This window comes from Leucoraja erinacea, chromosome 3, assembly GCF_028641065.1.
Source record: "Leucoraja erinacea ecotype New England chromosome 3, Leri_hhj_1, whole genome shotgun sequence".
Classification (NCBI taxonomy): Eukaryota; Metazoa; Chordata; class Chondrichthyes; order Rajiformes; family Rajidae; genus Leucoraja; species Leucoraja erinaceus.
This window is the reverse complement of record NC_073379.1, coordinates 92,714,290-92,734,634: the sequence shown is the minus strand read 5'-3', so window position 1 is coordinate 92,734,634 and position 20,345 is coordinate 92,714,290. Positions and strand designations below refer to the sequence as shown.

Here is a 20,345-nt window from a genome sequence, read left to right as displayed (position 1 = left end):
CTGAGCTGCTGTGCAGCTGGTGTACCACACGCATACACAGTATGTTAGTATGCTCTCAATGGAGCACCGATAAAAGGACTGCAGCAGCCTCTGAGTGATGTTGTTCTTCCTGAGCACCCGCAGGAAGTGCAGTCTCTGCTGGACCTTTTTCAGCAGCGCAGTGGTGTTCACGCTCCACGTCAGGTCCTCCTCAATGTGGATTCCCAGGAAGCGGAAATCCGCCACCCTCTCTACACAGTCCCCTCTGATGGTCAGTGGTACCATGTCCGTTTTGTTTTTCCTGAAGTCTATTATTACCTCCTTCGTCTTTAAGGTGTTGAGGAGCAGGTTATTTTCTTCGCACCACACTGTCAGCTGCTCCACCTCATCCCGGTAGGCGTACTCGTCCCCCCCGGAGATGAGTCCCACCACTGTAGTGTCATCCGCAAATTTGACAATGGTGTTGCTGTGGTGGGCGGGGGTGCAGTCATGTGTGTAGAGCAGGGGGCTCAGTACGCAGCCCTGTGGAGAGCCGGTACTGAGGCTGAGGGCCGTGGATGTATGATGGCCCACTCTGACTCTCTGGCTGCGACCCAACAGGAAGCTATTGATCCACGTACAGGTGGAGTGTGGAAGTCCCAAGTCCCCCAGTTTGTCCACCAGTTTGTGGGGAAGGATGGTATTAAAAGCAGAGCTGTAGTCCACAAAGAGCATCCGCACGTAGCTCCCCCGCTGCTCCAGGTGAGACAGTGCAGCATGGAGAGCTGTGGCTACAGCGTCCTCCGTAGATCTATTCGCTCTGTACGCAAACTGGTGGGGGTCAAAGCTTCGGGGCAGGAGTGATGTGATATGACCCCGGACCAGTTTTTCAAAACACTTCATCACCACTGGTGTGAGCGATTTCCAGGAGGACGATGGTAAATGATACAAGAGCATTATCAAAACACGATTGGAAAAATGCGATGGTTTATTGTCTTGAGGAAAGCCCTGATCCAAAACCCAGGTGTGAGGAAGGGGCAGAGCACATTAGATTTATTTGATGGCAGACAGAACCCAAACATGAAGTTCTGAGCCACCGGGAGATCAGGTTGGTTAATGCAAACTGTGCAGAGGTGTTGGGTGAAGCGATCATCAAGCCTACACTTGGTTTCACCGATGTAGAGCAGTTGACACCTAGAGCAGCGGATGCAATAGATGAAGTTGGAGGAGGTGCAGGTGAACCTCTGCCTCACCTGGAAAGATTGCTTGGATGGAGTCAAGGGGGGAGGTAAAGCATTGTAGTAGTGTAGCATTTCCTGCGGTTGCAAGGGAAAGTGCCTGGATAGGGGGTGGTTTGGGTGGGAAAGGACGAATTGACCAAGGAGTTACGGAGGAAGCGGTCTCTACGGAAAGCCGAAAGGGGAGGAGATGGGAAGATGTGGCCTTTAGTCGAAGAAGGGAACCCCCGTTCCCTAAAGAATGAGGACACAAGAAGCAGGGTGAAAAAAAGTGTAGTCCAGATAGCCCTGTAAGGACTCTATCTCTCTCCCCCCCACCCACCACCTCATCTCCCAATTCCTCCGCCTTCGCCGAATCTGCACCGAGGATGAGATGTTCCAAACCAGGGCATCGGAGATGTCTCATTCTTTAGGGAACGGGGGTTCCCCTCTTCGACTATAGATGAGGCTCTCACCAGGGTCTCCTCTATATCCCATAGCTCCGCACTCACTCCTCACCCCCCCCCCCCCACTCGTAATGAGGATTAACCAACCTGATCTCCTGGTGGCTCAGCACTTCAACTCCCCCTCCCATTTCCGAATCTGACCTTTCTGTCCTGGGCCTCCTCCATGACCAGAGTAAGTCCCACAGTAAATTGGAGGAGCAGCCCCTCATATTTTGCTTCGGTAGTTTACACCCCAGCGGTATGAACATTGACTTCTCCAATTTCAGGTAGTCCTTGCTTTCTCCCTCCTTCCCCTTCCCAGCTCTCCCACAACCTTCTGTCTCCGCCTCTGCCTTTCTTCTTCCCGCCCACCCCCACATCAGTCTGAGGAAGGGTCTCGACCCGAAACGTCACCTATTCCTTCGCTCCATAGATGCTGCCTCACCCGCTGAGTTTCCCCAGCATTTTTGTCTTCCTTCGATTTTTCCAGCATTTGCAGTTCTTTCTTTGAAGAGCAGAAGGATCTTGGAACCATCCAAATCATCCATCCCCGTTTCAAATGAATATGTTTGCAGTTTCAAGCTTCAGGCTTGAGAGCAGATTCTCCAGTGTAAATGCTGGGAAATCTGAGTAAGCTCCTGTTGTGTTGGACTTCAAGCAATGTATTTCTGTATTCACATGGGAATTCTCAAATCTCTGTGATAAAGTGAAAAACTTTGTTTGCTATCCTGTCAAATTGTACCTTGCATGAGCACAATCAAGCTGTAAAAAGTGAAACAGCAGTGCAAAGAAGAAAATAACCAGTGTAAAATATATTACCTTGTTTCAGTTACAGAGAAAATGCAAATTAAATAAAGTACAAGGGAGATCGGATTTACGAAAGGTCAGGGGAAAGAAGCTGTTCCTGAATCTGGTGGTACCTGTTTTTAATCTTGTGTATCTTCTTCCCGACAGCGAGGGTAGAAGAAAGGATGACTGCAGGGCTCGGTGCAGGGGCCGCTGCTCTTCACGTTGTATATTAATGTATGAGGGGATTAAGGTTTTTTGGCCAAGTTTGCAGATGATCGGAAAATAGGTGGAGGGGTAGTTAGTGTAGAGAAAGCAGGGACTTTGCAGAAGGACTTAGATAGGTTGGGAGAGTGGGCAGAGAAGTGGCAGATGGAATATGGTGTAGCAAAGTGTGCAGTCATGAATTTTGGTAGTAGGAATAAAGGCGTAGATTATTTTCTAAATGCGGTGAGAATCCGGAAATTAGAGCTGCAAAGGGACTTGAGAGTGCAGGTGTAGGATTCCCTAAAAGTTAATCTGCAAGTGGAATCGGTAGTAAAGAAAGCAAACACAATGGTAGCATTTATTTCGAGAAGGCTTGTATACGAAAACAGGAATGTTACATGGAGGCTTTATAAGGACCTGGTCAGGCCGCATTTGAAATATTATGAGCAATTTTGAGCACTGTATCTGAGGAAGGATGTGCTGTTCTCTGGAGAGAGTCCAGAGGAGGTTTACAAGAATGATCCCAGGAATTAGTAGGTTAACATACGATGAACGTTTGACGGCACGGGGCCTATACTCGCTGGAGTTTAGAAGAATGGGGGACCTAATTGAAACGTACAGAATAATGAAAGGCTTGGATAGAGTGGATGTGGAAAGGATGTTTCCACTAGTGGGAGAGTCTAGGACTAGAGGTCATAGTCTCAGAATTAAAGGATGTTCTTTTTGGAAGATGAGGAGAAATGTCTTTAGTCAGAGGGTGGTGAATCTGTGGAATTATTTTCAACAGAGGGCTGTGGAGGCAAATTCATCTGGATGTATTTAATGCTGAGATAGAAAGATAGATTCTTTATTTGTGCGAGTGTTGGAGGATATGGGGAGAAGGCAGGAGAATGGGGTAGGAGGGAGAGATAGGTCAGCCATGATTGAAGAGCGGAGTAGATGATGGGCCGAATGGCCTAATTTTGCTCCTATCTCTTATGATCCTATGACCAGGTTGTGCGTAGAACCTTAGTTATGTTGGCTACTTTCCCAAGACGGCATGAAATATCGACAGAATCAATTGACAGCATTGAGGCTAGTTTGTGTGATGGACTGGGCTGCATCAACAACCCTCTGCCATTTCTTGCTGTCATAGGCAAAACAAAGGTTCAAAGCAGTATAGTAGCCTGGAGTTGATGTGTGCCATGACCAGCCTCTTGAAGCACATCATGGTGGTGGATGTCAGTGCCACTGGGTGGTAGTCTCTAAAACGCACAGCCTGCCATTTCTTTAGCACCAGGATGATGGTGGTCTTAATGTAGGTGGGAGCCTCTGAATGTAGTAAAGAGAAGTTAGATGTCCGCCAATAATCATTCAATTTGGTATGTGCAGGTTACTGACTCCATCTAGGCCAATTGCCTTTCCTGGATTCACTTTCAATAAGGCTTATTTGACATTTGCGGCAGTAGTAGCAGTGGTAGTAGTAGGCCCCTCTCGGTCATGACTGACCATGGGTGATGCATCCTGGTTGGATGCAAGCCTGGGCGATGACCTATGGAGGACAGGCTGTTGCCCATGCAGCACGTCCCCCCCCCTCTCCACGTCGCTGATCGATCCAAAGGAATAGCAGTTTGGCACCAGTTTGGTCGCAGGAGCTGCCAGAGTGGGGTTGTAGACAACGACGAACTGCCTTAGGGGCTCCAACTCCGGATTTGCTTGAGGTTTTCTCCTTGAGGTTTTCTCCTGGAGCCTTTTCCATGACTGGATATGGGCACAAGGCAGTGAAGGTTTTAAATCAGAGTTTTCCCTCTCCTAGATGGACTGCCTTCCCAGGCTGACAAAACAATGACAATGACTGTGAACATTTGCGACAATGACTGTGGATACAAGCGCACCCAAGCCTGTTGAGATGGATGACATCATTCCGCTGACCTTCTGTTCAAAGCATTCAGCTCTTAGGAGAGGATGTGTTGTTGCCAGCGATACAGCCCCTCTTCACTTTATAACCTGTTACAGCATGCAAGCCATGCCACAATTGATAGGTGTCCATGTGGTTATCCTGGGAATCCCACTTGGTCTGGAATTCCCTCTTGGTATCTTTAACGACGTTTCGAAGGTTGTGCGTAGATTACTTGCTGTTGATGCTTTTGAGAATCAAGTTTTTGGGGATCCAGTCAAGGTTATTCTGCTGGTACACAAAAATGCTGGAGAAACTCAGCGGGTGCAGCAGCATCTATGGAAATCTATTTCCATAGATGCTGCTGCACCCGCTGAGATTCTCCAGCATTTTTGTGTACCTTCGATTTTCCAGCATCTGCAGTTCCTTCTTGAACACAAGGTTATTCTGCTTGCAGGATGAGGGTCAGTGGGTCATGTGGCACCTCACTAATGACCATAAAATGTTGCCAAACATTTTATTATTAAATTAGCATTAATATTAACTTTGTATTTGTGTGCATAAAATGCAAATTATTATCCTTGAAATAATATAATCTTTAATATCAATATTTTAATATCAAAATCATAAAGAACGCCACAAAAATGTCAACATGAGCCAGATAAATGGAAGAAATTCACACAAACAAATGCAACTTTAATTTTGTCCATATATATATATATATATATATACATATACATATATCTATGTATCTATATATAAATATATATATATATATATATAGAGAGAGAGATATAGAGAGATATATATATATATATATATATATATATATATATATATATATATATATATATATAAATATATATATATATATATATATATATATATATATATATATATATATAGATATATATATATATATATATATATAGATCATTAGATAACTTGGGAACCCCTTGAGGAGTGATTGTTGTAATTTTAAGTATAGAATATGTTTAAACAAAGTTGCTTATGATTAATCAAAAATTAAACTATAAATTAAACTATAATTCTGTCAGCACTGAGGAATAATGATAATAATGAGTTCTAAATTTAAGTTAATTTTCACAGTTAAAATGTTGGATAAACATGTCAGGTTGGATTGTGCTGGTGTGAGAACAATGAGTGTTTTCTCTTTTTATTCATATTTATAGCCACTTCACTTTTTTTGCCTTCCAGCTTTGTTAAAGTTGGCATTTTTTTGAAATTTATTGTAATAATTCCAAAGCTCTTTAGTGCCAGAACAGAATGTACAATTGGTCATATATATTTTAGTAGGTGCACAAATGAATGAATTAATGCAAAAATAAATTCTCTCATCTGTAGAATTTTGAATTTTTATTTAAATATTTCAATTAATATTTTATGACCAGGAACTAAATTCAGCCTTACTGAGTCTAAATATTTTGCGTGTTCCACAGAGAAGAAGATGAATGTTCAGATTTGCGATCGGACCTGAGCCACAGCCAACACGAGGCAAACGAAGATTCTAGAAGCATGGATCAGGATCAGACCTCTGGGCCTGAGAACCAGTCAATGCTAGTCTCTGTAGATGTCGGTAAGAATAACCCAACACCAACTGTTTTACCACTATAACCAATATGTACTCTGTAAGGGTAAAGTGTTTAATTAGACTGGGGATGTTGGTAATTTGAAGTTAAAGCAGAAAATGCTGCAAATACTCGGTAAGTCAGCCATTGTAGCGGCATCAAATGTGGTGAATTCAGACATAATATTCAGACATAATAGGTTCGAAATACATACACATTTGGTCCACTAACATATTGTCAATGCTGCTGCAGCTGAGCGAGGGTGTTGTCTCGAGCTCAGCTACTTGTCGAGTGGGATGATCTCAAGGTGAGATATGCTTATGTAGCAGGAAACTCCCCTTAAACCATGACATCACGTGACAGCCCTCACAACCATTATTCGACCGTACGTGGTCTGTGTAACTGCTGACGCCACAGGAGCCCCCACCCCAGAACCGGAGGACGCGCTAACCTTCTGCAAGAAAGTGTGCAAGCATGGTCGAAGGCGGCTCCTGCTGTGAGTCGCAGGTACCCCGGCCGTGGGTCAGGATAGTGGGGCCCGCGGGCGCAGTCGAAGCTCCGGCTGTGGGCCATCCCGGATGTATGGCGAGGGGTGCGAGGCGATCAATGCAAAAGCCGCTGGATGGACGAAGCGCAGTCGCATCTCCTCAACCAGCAGGGAATCGTACCCTGAGATTGAAGGCACCCAGCCACGGCTGGGAGACGTCGGCAACAATGCAAACAAAGAAGAAACTAATTGCTAAACCCGGCAAGGTCATTACAGTGTAAAAAAGTGAAAAGAAACAAAATAACTACAGTGAGCAAGCAAGTCCAAAGTGGTAGGACAGTAAAGGTGCAAATTGCCCAATGTCCATTGTCCATGGTGCAGGATGGGAAGCTATGCTGGAAAACTGGGGGTTGGAGTGACAGCGTCCGAACTGAAGTGGCGCTGTTGCTGCCGGTCCTGCTGCTGGGATGACATCCGGCCAGAAGGTGGCGCTGTTGGCGGCAGTCAGGCCACCGTGTCGGCATCCGGCCAGAAGGTGGCGCTGTTGACGGCGGTCAGAGCAGGTCGAGTATCGCTTCCGGACGGCCACATCGGCCATTTTTGCAGTCGCTGCAGCGGCCATTTGGAAGTAGACCGCGGCGGCCATTTTGGTTGCTAGCTGAGGGGGGCTTTTAATGGCGGCTCCCAGATGCGTGGGAAGCTACCGGGGAATCCGTTGCGGGACCGACGATTCACGACTGGCCAAGGCTCCACCTCGCTGCTGGGCCGGACGGGCAGCCAGCGTCCAGGGAACTTCGGGGTCTGCATCAGTGAGGACGTCTTCGGGCAGCCAATTTCTAAATTGAATTGGCCAGCAAATTTGTAACAGAATTATTGCATTGCCTGCATATTCTGTGAAAGATGGCATATTGGAAGATTTTAAAGAAAGAGGAGATTGGTCAGCAGCAGGGTTTTCAGGGGTTTTTTTTGGGGGGTGGGGTACGTCTGTGGGAAGATAATCAGTTTATGCTTAATTTCAAAGATCCTCTTTTAGGACTGAAAGGGTGACAAAAGAAGTTTGTTAATCTGCAGAAAATGTGTTGGATGAATTTATCTCTGCTAGGATAAAACTAGGGTGACCATGGGGATATGGTGAAAACAATGTTATAAGTTCATGTCATAGGAACAGAAATAGGCCATTTGTCCGGGGTGAGATACATCATTGACCATGCTGGTGGCCTTGCTGAAGCAGCATGAAGTGTAAATGGAGTCAATGGAAGGGAGTTTGTTTTGTGTGATGGTCTGGGCTGTGTCCATAATTCTCTGCAATTTTGTGCGATTTCCTTTTTAAAGATACGTCCTTTTATTCTGAGGCTATGCCCTCTGATTCTAGAGTCCCACTAGTGGAAATATCCTCTCCACATCCACTTTATCCAGGCCTTTCACTGTTTGCTAAGTTTCAGTTAGGTCCTCTCACATCCGTCTAATCTTCAGCAAGTACAGGCCCAATGCTGTTAAACGCTCATCATACATGAATCCAATTATCCCTGGGATCATACTTATAAAGAAAAACCCACCTGATCTGCTCATTGAGTGAATGGGAGCAGTTTGAGGGTCAGAACATAGACAATGGTAGTTACAAAATGCAGAGCAGGAAGACATGCCCAGCAGGCCAGGCTGGCATGTCCTCCACTGCCAGATGGGGAAAAAATTGTATAGGAAGGAACTGAAGATGTTGGTTTAATCCAAAAATAGACACAAAAGCAGCTGGATTAACTCAGCGGGGTAAGGCAGCATCTCTGGAAAAAGGAACAGGCAACGTTTCAGGTCGAGACCCTTCTTCAGGCTGAGAGTTAGGGGAAAGGGAAATGAGAGATACAGACGGAAATATAGAGAGAGATAGAACAAATTAATGAAGGACATGCAAAAGAAAGTGAGGATGATAATGTAAAGAGGTCATTGTTAGCTGTGGGCTAGGTGAGAACGGGCGACAGACAATGAAACTCACCAGGGCGATGGTGAATCTATTACAACAACTAGGGTGGGGGAGGGACGGAGGGAGAGGGGATGCAACGATTACTTGAAATTATAGAAATCAATACTCATACAGCTGGGTTGTAAGCATTGTACGAGGAGACAACACTCTGTTCACAATATGGCCACTACATTGGAGAAATCAGACACAGATTGGGTGACCATTTCACATAGCACAGAGGATATTCTAGAAGTGAAGGAGTACATTAGTCGACTAGACTAATTGATTTCTGGAATAGTAGGACTGATTTATAAGGAGAGAGTGGGTCAGTTAGGCCCACACAATAATAGGATCTCACAGAAATTGAAGGCCGGGGAGTCCAGGACCAGGTGATATGGGGTTTGCTATTTAGAACTGCAAGTAGTGACACCTAGAGACAGTGTGTTGATGATAGCATTTGGCATGCTTGCCTTCATCAGTGAGCACAGGAGTTATGTTAGATCTGTAGAAGTCATTGGTAAGGCAATATTTGGAGTAATATTACAGTCCCAGCTGCCCTGCTGTAGGAAGGATGTAATTAAACTAGAATGGGTGCAAATAAGATTACAAGGATGTTACTGAGGATTTGAGATATAGATGACAAAACATCCTCCATGATAATTCTCAACAGCAGTGCTTTGCAAGCGTGCGTTCTCAACCCCTTACTATACTCCCTATACACTCTCGACAGTGCAGCCAAGTTTTGCTCTAACTCCATTTACAAGTTTGCTGATGGTACCACCATGGTGCCCTGGATCTCACACAATAACAAGATGGAGTACAGGAAGGAGAGGGAGAACGAGAGAGGGCTTTGTAATATGTTGTCAAGACAACATGCTCTCCTTCAATTTCAGCAAGACGAAGAAGCTAGTAATTGAGATCAGAAAGCAAGGTGGAGTATATGCCCCAAACAGCATCAATGGTACTAAAGTGGAAATGGTCAAGTACGGAGGCATAAATATCACCAACAATTTGTAGTGGAACAAACACATCGCGGCTACAGCCAAAAAAGAACACCAATGCTTCTACTTCCTCGGGAGACAAAGGAAGTTTAGCATGTCTCCAATGCTTTTACCAACTTCAGCAGATGCACCGGAGAAAACATCCTATCGCGTTGCTTCACAGCTTGGTTGGAGAACAGCTCTGCCCATGTCCACAAGAAATAGCAGCGTACATCACCTGGACCAGCCTCCCCATCATTTCACACTGCCTCGGAAATGTATCCAGCATAATCAAGGATCTTTATCACCCTGGAAGATTCAGAAGATACAAAAACTTGAAGGCACGTACAGCCAGATTCAGGACAGCTTCTTACCAGCTGAATGGTCCATCCATAATCTAAGGTGTAGTCATGATATTCCAAACTACCTCATTGAGGACATTGGACTTTTGCGCTGTAACACAAAATTCTGCACTCTATTTTTCTCTTTGCACTGTCTGTTGCACTTGTGTATAGGTTGATTGTACTTGTATAGTATGATTTGATTTGCCTGGATAGCATCAAAAGTATTTTTTGTGTGTGTGTGTGTGTGATAATAATCAACCAATATTAATATGAGGAAAGACACAAAAAGCTGGAGTAACTCAGTGGGACAGGAGGCTTCTCTGTAGAGAAGGAATGGGTGATGTTTCAGGTCGAGACCCTTCTTCAGACTGGTTAGGGATAAGCGAAACAAGAGATATAGACGGTGATATGGTGAGATAAGGAACAATGAATGAAAGATATGCAAAAGAGTAATGATGATAAAGGAAACAGGCCATTGTAAGCTGTTTATAGGGTGGATTGTCACCTTGTCGTGGTGGAGAAGCTTGTGTGGTCCTGAGATCCTGTGAGCGATGCTGTCTGGAGCTATGCTGCTGGTAAGGTCACCCATGGCGGTAAGGTCGAGGGGGAGATCTCCGACAAAGAGCAATCCAACCAAGACCTCAACGGTGGAACAGGCGGAGGATGATGGCTGACTAGTGGAGCGTCACAACGGCTGGGAAGGCGGATGAAGGCTGCAGCAGAAAAGGGTCCCCAGTCGTCTTGAATTCCATGCCACTGGATTCTGACCCAGATCTGTCAAGGACCGTGTGGTAGCTGTCTGTGCACCTGTCTCCCCTCGTTAAACAATGTCACGCACAGGCATCCTCCATGAGAGGACGGTCATGCTCATTTCGAGTGACCGCCGATGATAATGATAGGGTGAAAATGAAAAGCTAGTGCTACTTGGGTGGGGGAGGAATAGAGAGAGAGGGAGAGAGGGAATGCAAGGGCTACCTGAAGTGACCCATACCACTGTGAGAAGAGTTTGGGTAGGCTGGGTTTGTCTTCCTTGTAGCAAAGGAAGTGCTGGGCTGATTGTATAGACATGTTTAAATTATGAGAGCTAAGATAAATATCTAAAGCCTTTTTGCCAGGATAGGGTAGAATAAAATTAGTGGGCTTGGATTTAGGTTTAAAGTTGAGGGGAAAGATTTAGAAGGGATTTGAAGGGCAACTTTATTGCACACATGGTGGTGCACAATTGGAATGAGCTGCCAGAGGAGGTAGTGGAGGTGGATTCAATTTTGTCATTTAAAAGACGATTGGGCAGGTCACAACGGCTGGACAGATAGGAAAGGCTGCAGCAGAATAGGGACCATGTCTTGCAGGCATGCCACTGGTTGGACGAGATCAGTGGCAACTGTGGTTGTCATGGGCAAGTGTCTCCCTGACGGTTAAACACTGTCATGATTCAGGTGTCCCTACTCTAGGTTCTTATGCTTTTTTAAATGCTTGTACGATTTTTAATAGCTTGAGTTGAAAAGCTAGTTCCACTTGGGTGGGGGTGTTTACATAGAGGGAGACAGGGAAAAATAGGGCTACCAGGAGTAGGCCATTCGGCCCTTCGAGCCTGAACCGGTATTCGGTTTGTGATCATGGTGATCATAGGAAGTCTGGGATGGATGCGATCTCGCTGGCCCTCCACCGCGCTGGACCACTTGGATAAATAACTAAAGCCTCATATGTCAGGCTAGGGTTATTCATCGATTACAGCTCTGCATTCAGGTTTAATCATCCCCTCCAAAAGATTACCAAACTCGATTTGAACTGGGTCTCTGCTTATCCCTCACATGGTGGATCCTCGACTTCCTCATCCACAGCCACAGTCTGTTCGTATTGGTGGATAAATGTGTCATTTAAAAGACAATGAGCAGGTCGACAGCACCTCAAGGTCGAGAGTGCTCAGGGACCCTGCTGTAGGCGCTCTATACCCAGTTGGACTGCGTATCCATGGGCAAGTTGTGCTGACGGGCCTTTTTGTACTGTATGATTCACCTACTCTACGACACCACTATTGTGGGGCGTATCACTGATGGGGATGAGTCAGAATATAGAAGGGAGATCGAGCAACTGTCCATATAGTGCCAGCGCAATAACCTGGCCCTCAACACCAGCAAAACCAAGGAACTGATTGTGGACTTTGGAAGGAGTAGGAGGGGGACCCACAGCCCCAAATGGTTGAAAGGGTCAAGAACTTCAAATTCCTGGGCGTGCACATCTCTGAAGATCTTTCCTGGTCCGAGAACACTATAACGCAATTATCAAAAAAGCTCATCAGCGCCTCTACTTCCTGAGAAGAATACGGAGAGTCGGTTTGTAAAGGAAGACTCTCTCTAACTTCTACAGGTGCCCAGTAGAGAGCATGCTGACTGGTTGCATCGTGGCTTGGTTCAGCAATTTGAGCACCCTGGAGAGGAAAAGTCTACAAAAAGTAGTAAACACTGCCCAGTCCATCATCGGCTCTGACCTTCCTTCCATCGAGGGGTTTTATCGCAGTCGATGCCTCAAAAAGGCTGGCAGTATCATCAAAGAACCACACCATCCTGGCCACACACTCATCTCCCTGCTACCTTCAGGTAGAAGGTACAGGAGCCTGAAGACTGCAACAACCAGGTTCAGGAATAGCTACTTCCCCACAGCCATCAGGCTATTAAACCTGGCTCGAACAAAACTTATTAATAACCACTTTCTGCTATTTGCACTTTATCAGTTTATTTATTCATGTGTGTATATATTTATATCATGGTATATGGACACATTTATCTGTTTTGTAGTAAATGCCTACTATTTTCTGTGTGCTTAAGCAAAGCAAGAATTTCATTGTCCTATACAGGGACACATGACAATAAACTCACTTGAACTTGAACTTGATCATCCAACTCACTACCCCATCCCTGCCTTCTCTCCATGCCCCCTGACCCCTTTAGCCATAAGGGCCACATCTAACTCCCTCTTAAATATAGCCAATGAACTCGCCGCAACTACCTTCTGTGGCAGAGAATTCCACAGATTCACCACTCTCTGTGTAAAAAATGATTTTCTCATCTCGGTCCTAAAAGACTTCCCTCTCATCCTTAAACTGTGACCCCTAGTTCTGGACTTCCCCAACATCGGGAATAATCTTCCTGCATCTAGCCTGTCCAACCCCTTAAGAATTTTGTAAGTTTCTATAAGATCCCCCCTCAATCTTCTAAATTCCCGCATGTTCAAGCCGAGTCTATCCAGTCTTTCTTCATACGAAAGTCCTGCCATCCCAGGAATCAGTATGGTGAACCTTCTCTGTACTCCCTCTATGGCAAGAATGTCTTTCCTCAGATTAGGAGACCAAAACTGTACACAATACTCCAGGTGTGGTCTCACCAAGACCCTGTACAACTGCAGTTTACCAAGAGAAGAAATAGAACACAGGGGAGAGACAAGAGTTTGCCTTCCATCACAGTGAGAAGGAGGATGGGTGTTTGTGTAAACTGTGTTGGCTGTGTGTCTTGGTTCTTTTCTTGTTGTATGATTGCAAAAACTAAATTTCGTTTGAACCTCTTTTGCAATTCAAATGACGATAAATTTGTATTGTATTGTATTGTCAAGTCAAATGTTTGCAAAATGGAACAATGAAATTCTTACTTTTTAATGAATCTATCTATTCACCAGTTGTTAACAACTTTACAACTGTAAATCTTTACTACGACTTTCAGTGCACTTTTTGAGTTGGGGGTTCCACCCAAAATGTTGGCAGTATCACATCATATTGGCTTCACAAAATATTGGTTGCATAGTTTAGTTTAGAGATACGGCATGGAAACAGGCCCTTCAGACCACCGAGTCCATGCCGACCAGAGATCACCCGCACACTAGTTTGATCCCGCACACAAGGGATAGTTTATAAAAAACAATTAGCCTACACACCTGCATGCTTTTGGAAAGTTGGAGGAAACCGGAGCACCCACAGAAAACACACGGTTACAGGGAGAACGTACGAACTCTATAGTCTTTGCATCATTCACTAGTGTTTATTTAGCTGCCAGTGGTAATGATGAAATGAATACACTTTTTATTTTGTTTTAGATACCTGTAGTGATCTCAATTCAGAGCTCCAGAGGGTGTTGACTGGACTGGAAAATGTTGTTTGTGGAAGGAAGAAGAGCAGCTGCAATCTGTCAGTAGCAGAAGTAGACAGACATATTGAGCAACTTACTACTGCCAGTGAGCACTGTGACCTAGCTATAAAGGTATTCATTTACTTTAACTTCACAAACAGTTGGCTTTCCAGTTAATCTGTTCATATGGCAATGATAACTGCATCTCAAATTTGAAAGAAAACCCTGTTGAGGAAGCCTTTTTTGACTAACAGAGTTGAGAGCAATGCTTTGCTGTTTTAGTTTCTAGGCACATAATTAAAAGTTGTGTTTAGTTCTGCTTAATTGTGGATGCATTGACAGTGGTGCTATTTACTAAGTAACTTCTAGACAACACCAATTAGGTGACTGCTTATACCTGATCTAGAATTAAAAACTGCCAAGCATTTGTGTGCTGTCCTCATGGCTATCTTGAGCTCCTGGTTGCATGTCATGTCAATTTCCCTTCCATTCCCACACTGACCTCCCTGAACTTGCCCTTCACTGCTGGAGTGAGGCTGAACGCAGGCTAGTGAACCAGTTAATCTGCAGCCTAACGGTATTTAGGCTGAATTTTCTTATTTGGGGTAAACTGCACCCTCTGTTTTCCTTTCTCTCCCTGATTCACACAGGTTCTCTCACACATACCCCTCAGTAACCCAGTTTTGTTTCCCCTCCTCTCTCCCATATGGTTATATCTGCCCATCTCCAAGCCACTTAACTCACTGGATCTACTTTCCCTCCTCCAATTATTCCATCATCCCTCCATCTGGTTCTACTTTTCTTGCTTTCCAGATTCTGCAGCCCTTTGTTGTCTCCACTTATTGATGTGCAGCCTTTGTCTCTACCTCCACTCCCCTACCCCACCTGACCATCAATCATCCCCCCCCTCTCACCAACTTATACCAGCTATCTCCCCTCTCAATCCTGTTACATCATGACACAAAATGTAAAATAACCCGTGTTGATGGACACTGCCTGTCCTGCTGACCCTCCAGCATGTTCTCATTGCTGCAATATAAGTATTTGCCTTCTCTTATGACTTTACACCTGATCTTGATGTTTTTGTCATTGTCTCTTAAAAGGTTCTTTTTTGTTCCCATTACCATATTAATTTGGATTGTAGTCTTTTACAATTAAATTTCTCCAGTGCCTATCCCTTTAACAAATTTCAAGAAAAGGAAAGCAAGACAATTTTATAATTCCAACATGAATTTCTGTTTCGACCAATGCTAACCAAAGCAAATTATCTGGTATTTTATCTTACTGATTTTCGTGAGTTCTTTCTATGTACAAAATGGCTCTACATTTGATGTTACATTAAAAACAAATTCAAGTTTTGAAATTGTTGACAGATATAGAAATGGTAAATGTATTATTTTAAGCATCTTTTGAAACATGTAGCTGAGGTTTGGGATGGCCTGGATTCTTTGAGGTATTTTCCTTTTCGTTGTTTGCATGTTAATATTACATTTATTCACCAATCTAGTGCCAACTTCACTCACTGGTGCTAAGAAGCTCACTCCAGGGCTTGATCATATGATCTAATCCATTGCTTGTTAATGAGATACCTACCTTGACAGCAATCCTGTCATTCTGAATAGAGAAAAGCTGAATTCCATAAGAATATCAAGGATTCCATCCAACCTTTCCTTAGGTTGTATGGATTTTTCTATGTTTCCAACGTACCAGTCACCTAAACAAATATCATTTGATTTTTTTTACATAGATTGGAGATCTGTCTTTTTCCAATAATTGAACTAATTTATTTAACATCACTTGCAATAATTTTGTTTGTACTTCAACAAACAATTTAAATAGACCGTAGAAGAGATTGAGGGAGTTCTGGGACGTGATTTTTATCCAACGCTTGCTGAAGAGAGGTTGCGATGGGATAAGGAGTTAGCAACTCTTCGGGAAGAAAATGAGAGCCTCACTGCTATGCTGTGTAGCAAAGAGGAAGACCTCAACAGAACAAAGGCCACCATGAATGCTATTCGTGAAGAAAGAGATCGATTGCGTCGGAGGGCAAGTATATATTCTATTAAAAATCCTATGTTGCGGAGAACGGGTAATTATATACTTGAAAAGAGGTGAAGCATTTAAAATCTGCCAAAAGTCCCCAACAATGAGCTTGATAGATAAGTACCCAAATTCCAGATTTTGTCATCACTACTTAGTATTCAAGAAAACCTGTTTTATTGTTTTCTTTCAATCGATCCACACATTCTGAGCTGTCCCATTCCAAATGTCGTTTATTCTTTTAGTATCTCTGTCATTCTTCATGAGATTTCCCTTATCTTTAATTGTAATAGGATCATTTCCCCACTTCACTGCATCAGTCCTGGTTCTGCATTCTAGCAGTGATCCCTCCCGAGCCTCCTCTGCTAAATGGAAGACAAATGATGCAATTAGAAGAGCCACTGCCTCACAGCGCCAGGGACCCTAACCTCGGTTGTTGCCTCTGTGGGTATCCTCCCGTTTCCCAAAGATATGCCGGTTGGTGGGTTAATTGCCTCTAATGAGTGGTAGTATCTGGTGGGGGAGTTTATATGGATGTAGAGAGAATAAACATGGAATTAATGTAGAACTGGTATAAATATATGGTGGTTGATTAGTGTGCTCCAGGTGGCCAAAGTGGCTGTTTCCATGTGTTAATTCCACTCTGACTCTATGACTGTAGTTACCCACCTGATGCTGGTAGTGTGTTGTGGGCAGCCTTTTGTCTTGCACTACACTTGCAGACAGTCCCAACAGCAACCATTCTGATGTGGATATCACCATCTTGAGTGGGATGCCCACAGTCAAGAGTCAAGAGTCGATTTAATTGTCATTTAAATTGACTCTTGACTCTTGACTGTGGGCACAGTAATGGACAGCTGGGATTTTTATGGGGTATTTTCACTGCCAAGAATAAGCTAGTCTGGCATCATAACAACTATTTGTGGGCTAAACATACATAATTGTCTGGCTTGCTTTAATTTGGAACCAGCAAGTTAAAGTTGTTACCACAATACCATAACGTTGGTCAATAATGCATTGACCCAACACTGGAAGCTATGGTTTTTTATTTTTATTTTTATTAGAAGTAAGTACAATAATATGGTACCATAGATACCTAGTATATATTGACATGTTACAATTCATGTACAGCTTCTTATTATTTTTATTTTGACAATAAAAAGGAGACAGAAAAAGAATAGGAAAGAAATAGGAAGCTATGGTTAAAGGCAGAGGATTTCTATTCTGACAAAGTTCTCGTCTAACTCCCAAAGGGTGACAAAACTGATCATTCTGGCAACTGCAGTGTCAGGATGAGAAAGTTGCAAATCTATGAAAAAGCATCATTTATAAGGAACAATTAAGGAAAGTTAACACTAATGGAGTTGTCCATCCAGAATGCTTCGAACATGACTGCCAGAAGCAATGCCCAATTTGGTCAGAAGGCAAGTTCAAGGCCCTCTGACAAACCCAAACCCAAATTGGTATCTATCAGTTGTCATTGATTGCAACAGGTGCCAATGATTACTGGAAAAATTGCCATTCAATCTATGGTATTTTTTTTAGAATTTGCTTCTGTTTTTCAAATTTACTGTAGGCTTTAGAATTGAGGATGAGAGGTGATCTCATTGCAACTTAAAATTATTGAAGGGATTGATGGACAAGACACGGGATGTTTCTGGCTGAGGAGACTAAAGAAATTTAAAAAGTGGGATAGTGCTGGTAAATGACACTGAAGTAGAATATCGTGATGATTGGGTATTATATATTCTTCAGACAAATGCTGAAAGCTGTCAAAGGTGGAGTGGGGATTTGCTTTGCATCAGTCTTACAGAGCAGTTAATAGGGCTTGTAGATCAACTAAATGTTTGTTGTGATCTTTCACCACATTTCATCTTTCAAGGCCTTATCACCAATTGGCCTTGCTCTTCAAACACAGTCTTAGAATAGTAGGCCATTTTAGATTGAGCAGAGGAGAAATTTCTTCACCCAGAGAATGGGGAATCTTGGAATTTTCTTCTACCTTCAGGGTAGTGGAGGCTCACTCGACTTCATTCAAAATCGAGATCAATAGATTTGAGTTGAATAAGGGAATACGAGGAGTGCATCGAAAAGTAGTGAAGAGGTAGAAGGGAAACTGATCTTGACCGACAGATCAGGCTGAAATGCTCCTTTTCCTTTTCTCATGTTCTTATGTTGGGCTGATGCCTCATTTTATCGTTGAATGGCGTGTTCCTGTCCACTACCGTTTATGTTCTATGTTCTGTTGCCGTAGCTAAGAAATGTTGAGTATCAAAACCTAATTTTCCACTCTGAATACTTAAACCACTAATCAGGATATAGCAAATTTGAGAATTCACTCGGGAATTGTTCTGCAAATGACTGATAACTGTTAGCAGGACCTCGTGTCCAACAGTCCATTTTTGCCAATGAATAACCTCGGACTTAGGTTTGTGCCAATCTCTATGTATGGATGGCAAATTCAAAGCTTTTTCATATAAATAGGCAAAATCAGCAAAATCATTGCTTTTGGAGAATTAGTTGGAAACCTAATTATAGTGAAATATTTTTAGCCAATTCATGGCTTTGTTTCTAATTCAGGTTCGAGAGCTGCAGACCCGCTTACAAAGTTTGCAAGCAACTGGCCCAGCTAGTCCAAGTCGGTTGGCTGTAACCAATCGGCCGGTCAACCCCAGTACTGGTGAACTCAGCACCAGTAGTAGCAGTAATGATATCCCAATTGCGAAGGTGAGTTTTAATGGCCTCATTATCCTCCACATTGTCTGCTGTCATTCTGTGGCTACTGCATAAGCTTAGCAATTAACTTCTGAAAGTTTGATATTTCTATCTTGGGAAAATCATAGAGCAGCCATGGAGACACAGATATTTCTACTGGAGAAAGGGAATATTCCTGAATTATTGATTGTTGCATAGAATTAAAGGATATAATTCAATATTGTGAACTGATTTTGTAAGATGCTGGGCTTGTACGATGCCAGATTTGTAGGTTGTGTAAAAGGCAACTGCTAACTCTTGACCGTCCTTCTGTAATTGATAGGTCGCTGAGCGTGTAAAGTTGTCCAAGACAAAGTCTGAATCTTCATCTTCGGATCGACCAGTTCTGGGATCAGAGATCAGTACTATTGGAGTAAGTATTTAAAACTATTAAATACTTTTAAAAGTATTAATGATGGCTCTTTCTCTAAAATTAGCTCAACACTTCCTAATTTTGCCTTTTTAGATCTATTTTCTGACTGCCAGGCAATAAAATAAAATTGGCTTTATACCTTCCAATGTTCCTGATTGTCATGATTTGCAGTTATCGGCAGGTTGACGGTACAGGTTTGCACCATTTGAATGACGTCATATGAATGTTTAAAATAGGTTGTCCTCGGGTTATGAATGTCCAACTTATGAATATCTATACATATGTATGAACTCCCATAATATTAAACCACGTCCAACAAATATGTACATACATTCCTTGCTGCAAACAGGAGACCTAGTGTCCTCTCCACTTTTAGTAATTGTTCTTAACATTTTATGTGTTTTTTATGCCATTCATCACAATACTGTGGAGGCTTAATTGGCATATTCTGTGATTTTTGTGTATTTTCCAATTTAAGGACAAACTCCACATGAATGTCTTCAGAAACAAAAGTAGTTTGTTACCCTGGCCATGGCCTGTACTTGCTCTGGACTTTTGAAAATGTTCAAAGCCAGTAAGGCCGTGTAATGTCAAGAGTAAGGTGGAAGTAAGTCTAAAGATCAAGTCTATAGAAAGAAGTATGTAGCAGAATATTTGATAAAAGAATGTTATTATGAATTGAACTCTTCCCAAAATTCTTTGAATGATTTTGCTAAGATATTAGTGATAATAAATCATGTAAAAATAGAACGTGTAATGGTATCACTTCCCTCTTGTGTTCTTCTAAAACAATTTTTAAAAAAAGTAGGAGTAAGTTATGTTGGTTTACACCTACAGCAAATTAGATTGGTTGATTAATTGCACAATTTTGAATTTTATTTCTTCGAGTGGGATCCTAGAGAAGTAAATGTAAAGCATGGGTTTGATTCAGAAACAATGGTTCTGAATTTAAAGAAAGGTAACTTTGAGGGTATGAGACGTGAATTGGCCAAGATTGACTGGCAATTAATTCTAAAAGGGTTGACGGTGGATATGCAATGGAAGACATTTAAAGACTGCATGGATGAACTACAAAAATTGTTCATCCCAGTTTGGCAAAAGAATAAATCAGGGAAGGTAGTACATCCGTGGATAACAAGGGAAATCAGGGATAGTATCAAAGCGAAGGATGGTGCGTACAAATTAGCCAGAAAAAGCAGCAGACTGGGAGAAATTCAGA

General features: G+C 43.0%; 1 pseudogene; it reads left to right on the top strand.

Moving 5' to 3' along the window:
- The window catches only part of LOC129695831 (colorectal mutant cancer protein-like), a 130,561-nt pseudogene that overhangs the window by 73,903 nt on the left and 36,313 nt on the right, over positions 1-20,345 (top strand).